Here is a 7,286-nt window from a genome sequence, read left to right as displayed (position 1 = left end):
TTAATTAGTCATATAAGTGTTTCAACTGCCTATGTTTATTGATCATGGCAGTGTTTCAACAACCCATATTTATTAATCATATAAGTGTTTCAACCAGTCATGTTAATTGATCCTGTCAGTGTTTTATTCACCTATGTTTGTTGATCCTGTAAGTGTTTTAACTACCCATGTTTACTGATCCTGATTTTGTATTAACTAACCATATTTATTGATCCTGTTTTTATATTAACTAACCATATTTATTAATCCTGTTTTTTGTATTATCTAACCATATTTATTGATCCTGTTTTTGTATTAACTAACCATATTTATTGATCCCATAAGAGATTCAACTACCCATGTTTATTGATGATACCGATGTTTTAACTGCCCATGTTTTGTGATCCTATCAGTGTTTCATCTACCTATATTTATTGATACTGTTGTTGTTTTAACTTAATATCGATTAATCTTGTTGGCATTTTAACTACCCATACTTATTTTTCCTGTTCGTCTATTAACTACTCACATTTATTGATCCTCTCAGTGTTTCAAGTACCCATATTTACTGCTTTTGTTAGTATTTTAACTACACATGCTTATTGATCCTGTTTGTGTTTTATCTACGCATATTTACTTATCCTGTCAGTGTTTTAACTACCCATATTTAGTGATCATATAAGTGTTTCAGCTACCCATGTTTATCGATTCTGTCAGTGTTAAAACTACCCATTTTAATTGATCATATAAATGTTTCAACTACACAAATTTATTGATCCTGTCAATATTTCAACTATCCATATTTATTAATCATATAAATATTTAACTAGTCATATTTATTGAACACTCAATGTTTTAACTACTCATATTTATTATCCATTCAGTGTTGTTGATCCTGATGTTGTTTAAACTACCCATGTTTATTCTTCCTGTTAGTGTTTTAACTACCCATGTTTATTGATCCTGTTAGTGTATCATCTACCAATCTTTTTTGATCCTGTCAGTGTTTTAACTACCCAACTGTATTGATCTTGTCAGTGTTTTAACTACCGATGTTTATTGATACTGTCAGTTTTTAACTACCCATATTTTTTAACCTGCCAGTGTTTTAACTACATATGTTTATTGATCCTGAGAGTGTCTAACCACTCATGTTTTCGAATCCTGTTGGTGTTTTATCTACCAATGTTTAGTTATCCTGTCGGTGTATTAACCACCCATGTTTACTGATATTATCGGTGTTTTAAATACCCATATTTATGGATCCTGTCAGATTTTTCAAGTTTCCATATTTACTGTTCCTGTTAGTATTTTAAGAATAACTTTATTGATCCCGTCATTGTTGAGCCATACATGTTTATAGTTCATAAAGTTTTTCAACTAACCATATTTATTGATCCTGTTAGTGTTTCAACTACCCATGCTTGTTGATCCTGTTTGTGTTTCAACTGCCGATCTTTATTGATCCTCTCAGTGTTTTAAAGACACATATTTATTGATCTTATCGGTGCTTTATATACCGATGTTTATTGATCCTGTTGTTGTTTTAACTACTCATGTTTATTGATGCTGTCAGCGTTTAAACTACGCATTTTATTGATCCTGTTGTTGTTTTAACTACTCATGTTTATTGATGCTGTCAGCGTTTTAACTACGCATTTTATTGATATTGTTGGTGTTTGAAATATGCATGTTTTTTGATCCTGTCAGTGTTTCAAGTACCCATTTTTATTGATCCTGTTTGAGGATTATCTACCGCTTTTTACTTATCCTGTTGGAGTTTAAACTACCGATATTTATTGATCCTTTAAGTGGTTTAAATACCCATATTTATTGAACCTGTCAGTGTTCTAACTACCTCTCTTTATTGATCCTGTCAGTGTCTTAACTACCCATGTTTATTACTCCTATAAGTGTTTCAAATACCCATGTTTAGTGATCCTGTCGGTGTATTAACTACCCATGTTTATTGTTCCTGTTAGTGTTTCAAGTACCCATATTTATTGAACCTCTCACCATCTTAATTACCCATGTTTAGTGATCCTGTCGGTGTATTAACTACCCTTGTTTATTGTTTCTGTTAGTGTTTCAAGTACCCATATTTATTGACCCTCTCACCATCTTAATTACCCATGTTTAGTGATCCTGTTGGTGTATTAACTACCCATGTTTATTGTTCCTGTTAGTGTTTCAAGTACCCATATTTATTGACCCTCTCACTATCTTAATTACCCATGTTTTTTGAAACTGTCGATGTTTTAACCAACTACCCACGTTTATTTATCTTGTCAGTGTTTCAACTACTCTTATTTGTTAGTCCTACAAGCATTTCAAATACCAGTATTTATTGATCCTGCCAGTGCTTTAACTACCTATTTTTATTGATCTTATCAGTGTTTCATCTACGCATGTTTATTGATTTTGTCAATTTCAACTACCCACGTTTATTGATCATATAAGTGTTTGAACTATCCAAGTTCATTGATCCTGTCAGTGTTATAACTATCCATCTTTATTGACCATATGTGTTTCAATTACCCATGCTTATTGATCCTATAAATGTTTCAAATACCAACGTTTATTGAACTTGTTAGTGTTTCAACTACCTGTATATATTATTCATATGTGTTCAACTAGTCATGTTTATTGATCGTGCCAGTGTTTTAAAAACCCATTTTTCTTAATCCTCTCAGTATTTTAACAACCCAACTGTACTGATCCTTTTTGGTTTTCGTCTACCCATGTTTATTGATTCTCTCGATGTATCAATTACCCATGTTTATTGATAAAGCAGGTGTTTTAAATACCCATTTTGATTGATCCTGTCAGTGTTTCAACTACACACGTTTATTCATCCTGTCAGTGCTTTAACTACCCATGTTTATTGATCCTGTCAGTATTTCAATTACCTACGTTCATATATCCATCAACGTTTGAATTACCCATGGTTATTGATGTTCCTGTTGTTTTAAGTACCCATGTTTATTGTTTGTATTAGTGTTTCAACTACCCATGTTTATTGATCCTGTCAATGTTTTAACACCCATGTTTATTGATCCTGTCTCTGTTTTAACTACCCGTTTTTCTGTTCCTATTAGTGTTTTTATTACCTATGTTAATTTTTCCTGTTAGTGTTTTAACTATTTATGTTTATGGAACCTGTAGTTGTTTTAACTACCCATGTTAATTGATTATGTTGGTGTATTAATTACTCATGTTTCTTGATACTGTTTGTGTTTTAACTACTCGTGTTTTTTTTTTCTGTTAGTGTTTTAACTACCCATGTTTAAGGAACCTGCCAGTGTTTTACTATCATGTTAATTTTTCCTGCTAGTGTGTTAACTTCTCATGTTTATGGAACCTGTAAGTGTCTTAACTACCCATGTGAATTGATCATGTCGGTATTTCAACTACCCATGTTTATTGGTACGGGCGGTCTTTTAAATACCTATGTTTTTGACCCTGTTAGTGTTTTAACTTCCTATCGGATCATTAACTATCCGTGTTTATTTATCGTTTCAGCGTTTTATCTACCCATTTTTGTTCTAACTATCCATGTTTGTTGATCCTGTCGGTGTTTTAACTAAATGTGTTTATTCATCCTGTCAGTGTTTCAGCTATCCATGTTTATTGATCCTGTCAGTGTTTTAACTACCCATGTTTATTAATCCTGTCAGTGTTTTAACTATCCATGTTTATCGATCCTGTCACATTTTCAACTCCCTATGTTTATTGCTCTCGTCAGTGTTTTAACTACTCATGTGTATTGATCCTCATATTGTAAACATATAATAAGACTAACTTCTACATCCTACTTCATAGATTAGTTACGTATGACAGTCTTAACTTTAAAACGATTTATTAGAGGGAATGGAGCTAGCGAGCAACACCTACCGCTACTTCTTGGACTAATCTAATTGTACAGCAGGATACTTGACTGATACTCTCTTTATATCTTGGGTATAACGTCATGTGCAGAACGCAATGTTTTGCGAAAACTTGTCACGAACCGTGAGTGCTTAGCTTCACAATTCGGGCACATGCTGCTTTATTAGACACTACACGTGTAGTTGGTGGCTCAAAACACTTCTAAGTTACGTTTTCTTTGATGTCCTCCGGACGATGAGAGCTTATAACGCTAAAAATCAGGTTTCGACACTCTCGATCGACAGGACACAGATAGCTGGATCTATAGCTTTATGTTGAGCAACAACCAAACTTTCTTTGCTTAAACTGAGTTTAATTTATGTTCTTGCTGGTTACTTTTAAGCTATATTGTGTCCCTGTAGAAGTGTATTATATCTAATGCTTTCAATGGCCACTTTTAAATTGGTTTGTTTGCTTGTTTTTAATTTTCGCTCCAAGCAAAGCTACATGAGGGTTTTCTGCGCTAGCCATCCCTAATATAGCAGTTTAAGACAAGAGGGAAGCCAACTAGTCATCAACACCCACCGCCAACTCTTGGGCTGCTCTTTTATCAACGAATAGTGGGATTGACCGTCACATTATAACGCCCCCGCTGAAAGGACGACCTTGTTTGGTGTGACAGGGATTCGAACTCGCCACCCTCGGGTTAATAGTCGAGCGTGCAAACTACCTGGCCGCATGCCGGACCTTTTTAAATTGGTACACTTTACATATGGTTACTTTCAATGTAGCCTATATTACATATTATTAGCTTTCATTCTCTGAGGCTACCTTTACAACCCAGTCAATATTATCGAAGACTATTTTTATGCTATTCAGACTTTCTTTTTCTTCTATCTTGTCCTTCATCTTAATTCGGATTTATTTTCATGTATAATCCAGTTTAAATTCTAGTAGATCCCCAATGATACAGCGGTAAGTCTACGGATTTACAACGTTAAGATCAGGGGTTCGATTCTTCTCGGTGGAGCCAGCAGATATACTGATGTGTCTTTGCTATAAAAAAAACCACATACACACACTCACTCTTCCAGCAATTCTATCTGTTGTTCATGCATAATTTCAGTCTTCTATGAGAGTCAATGAACATACAGCCATGCGTAGGTTATGTCGGTAGGATTTTTACAGTGTCAGTGACTTGTAACAGTTGTTTCATAAACCATTCACCATGGGACAGCTTATTACAACAATTCGGGTGCCTTTAAACCCTTTTAGCTAAACGAGTGAAAACAGAGGCTTAATCGGATACGAACCCGAGAATGTGAGTTCAAAACTCTCACCGAACGCGAGGTTTTCTGTGAGCACCTTGCACATGTTATTGAATTTCAATCGACACGTGCTTTACTTCGCACTGAATTTTATCACATTATTTAATTATGGCTGAAGGAAGGTAAAACGTAAGTGTTTCGATTATCAGACACAAGAAGGAAACAACACGTCTAAGTAATACTCATCAAACCTCTTAATTAGTCAAAACTTTTACTAACATATAACAAATCATAATGTAGCACCATTATCCTCGTAAACGCATGAGAGGTTTAGCACACTTCATCTTTTATTCGACCAGTTTTCGTTCATTCTCCGTCTCTGGTTACACGGTCAGTAAAACATACAACCACCTAATTTGCTCAGAACCGCAGCAATTGCCCAATTTGGTGTTTAGTTTCATGACATATTGAGGTCTAGTGCTTTCGCTATTAAGTTACCAAACTTAAGAGTGTTGTCCCCATAGTCCGTTTCCGTTTCATTATCCGATATATACTTCTCTGTTATTGTGTATTGAGGCCAGTCTAGCTCTTTCAACATTTAATTTTCACTTCATTTGTACTGATATTTGTATCACTGTGTATCAAACGAACATTAACAAAAGTTTCTCGTGACATAAGTCCGCAGAAATACAACTGTGCCACTAGAAGTCACTACCTCCGATGTGTTATTCGAATATATTACAACTTTTATCAATACAAAATTTTCTTAAGGAAAAAGAAAATATTCATTGCATAATGCCAGTTTTAACCTAGAGTACGTGTAAGTCGTGCCGCAAGTGATGGCAGGGTGTGAACTCGGTTTGCTCATAGTGCGAACTGTTTCACAACAATGTCTATTATAATTTCAGTTGTGTCATAATCATCAGAGTCTGTGCTGTCCCACAGTTATTATCATAGTTAAAAGGATAAATAATACACGACCGGAGACGACTTTGGAAATTATAACTGTTTTTAGTTAAGCCACTGTTCCGCCATTACGGCTTCATCAATAAAAACAAGACACTTGTTCACTGATTTAGGCTTATCATAGTCTGAGTTCTGCCATAGCTATTATCATAGTTTAAGCTGTGTCATAATTGTTATCACAATAAATAATTCGAATCTATCCAAGAAGAAACAAGAAAATTCTGTAGGTCCACACTATTATAGAGCCCTTTAAGTTAACATCGTATTCTATATTTGAAAAGCTCTATCGATCCACACTCTTAAAGAGCCCTTTAAGCTAACATCGTGTTGTATGTTTGGAAAGCTCTGTCTTGCCACACTCTTAAAGAGATCTTTAAGCTAACATCGTGTTGTATGTTTGGAAAGCTTTGTCTAGCCACACTCTTAAAGAGCCCTTTAAACTTATATCGCGTTCTATGTTTCAAAAGTTCTGTAGATCCACACTCTCATAGAACGCTTTAAGCTAATATCGTGTTGTATGTTTGGAAAGCTCTATCTATCCGCACTCTTATAGAGCCCTTTAAGCTAACATTGTGTTGAATGTTTGGAAAGTTCTGTCAATCTACACTGTTATAGAGCCCTTTAAGCTAACATCGTGTTCTATATTTGAAAAGCTCTGTCTATCCACAGCTAACATTGTGTTCTATATTTGAAAAGCTCTGTCTATCCACAGCTAACATCGTGTTCTATATTTGAAAAGCTCTGTGTATTCACAGCTAACATCGTGTTCTATATTTGAAAAGCTCTGTGTATTCACAGCTAACATCGTGTTCTATATTTGAAAAGCTCTGTGTATTCACAGCTAACATCGTGTTCTATATTTGAAAAGCTCTGTGTATTCACAGCTAACATCGTGTTCTATATTTGAAAAGCTCTGTGTATTCACAGCTAACATCGTGTTCTGTATTTGAAAAGCTCTGTGTATTCACAGCTAACATCGTGTTCTATATTTGAAAAGCTCTGTGTATTCACAGCTAACATTGTGTTCTATATTTGAAAAGCTCTGTGTATTCACAGCTAACATCGTGTTCTATATTTGAAAAGCTCTGTGTATTCACAGCTAACATCGTGTTCTATATTTGAAAAGCTCTGTGTATTTACATCTAACATCGTGTTCTATATTGCTGGAATAACACGTTAGGTTGTAATTTTTCAAACTGTGGCAAA

This window comes from Tachypleus tridentatus, chromosome 6 (assembly GCF_004210375.1).
Source record: "Tachypleus tridentatus isolate NWPU-2018 chromosome 6, ASM421037v1, whole genome shotgun sequence".
Taxonomy (NCBI): domain Eukaryota; kingdom Metazoa; phylum Arthropoda; class Merostomata; order Xiphosura; family Limulidae; genus Tachypleus; species Tachypleus tridentatus.
Note: the sequence above shows the minus strand (reverse complement) of the source record.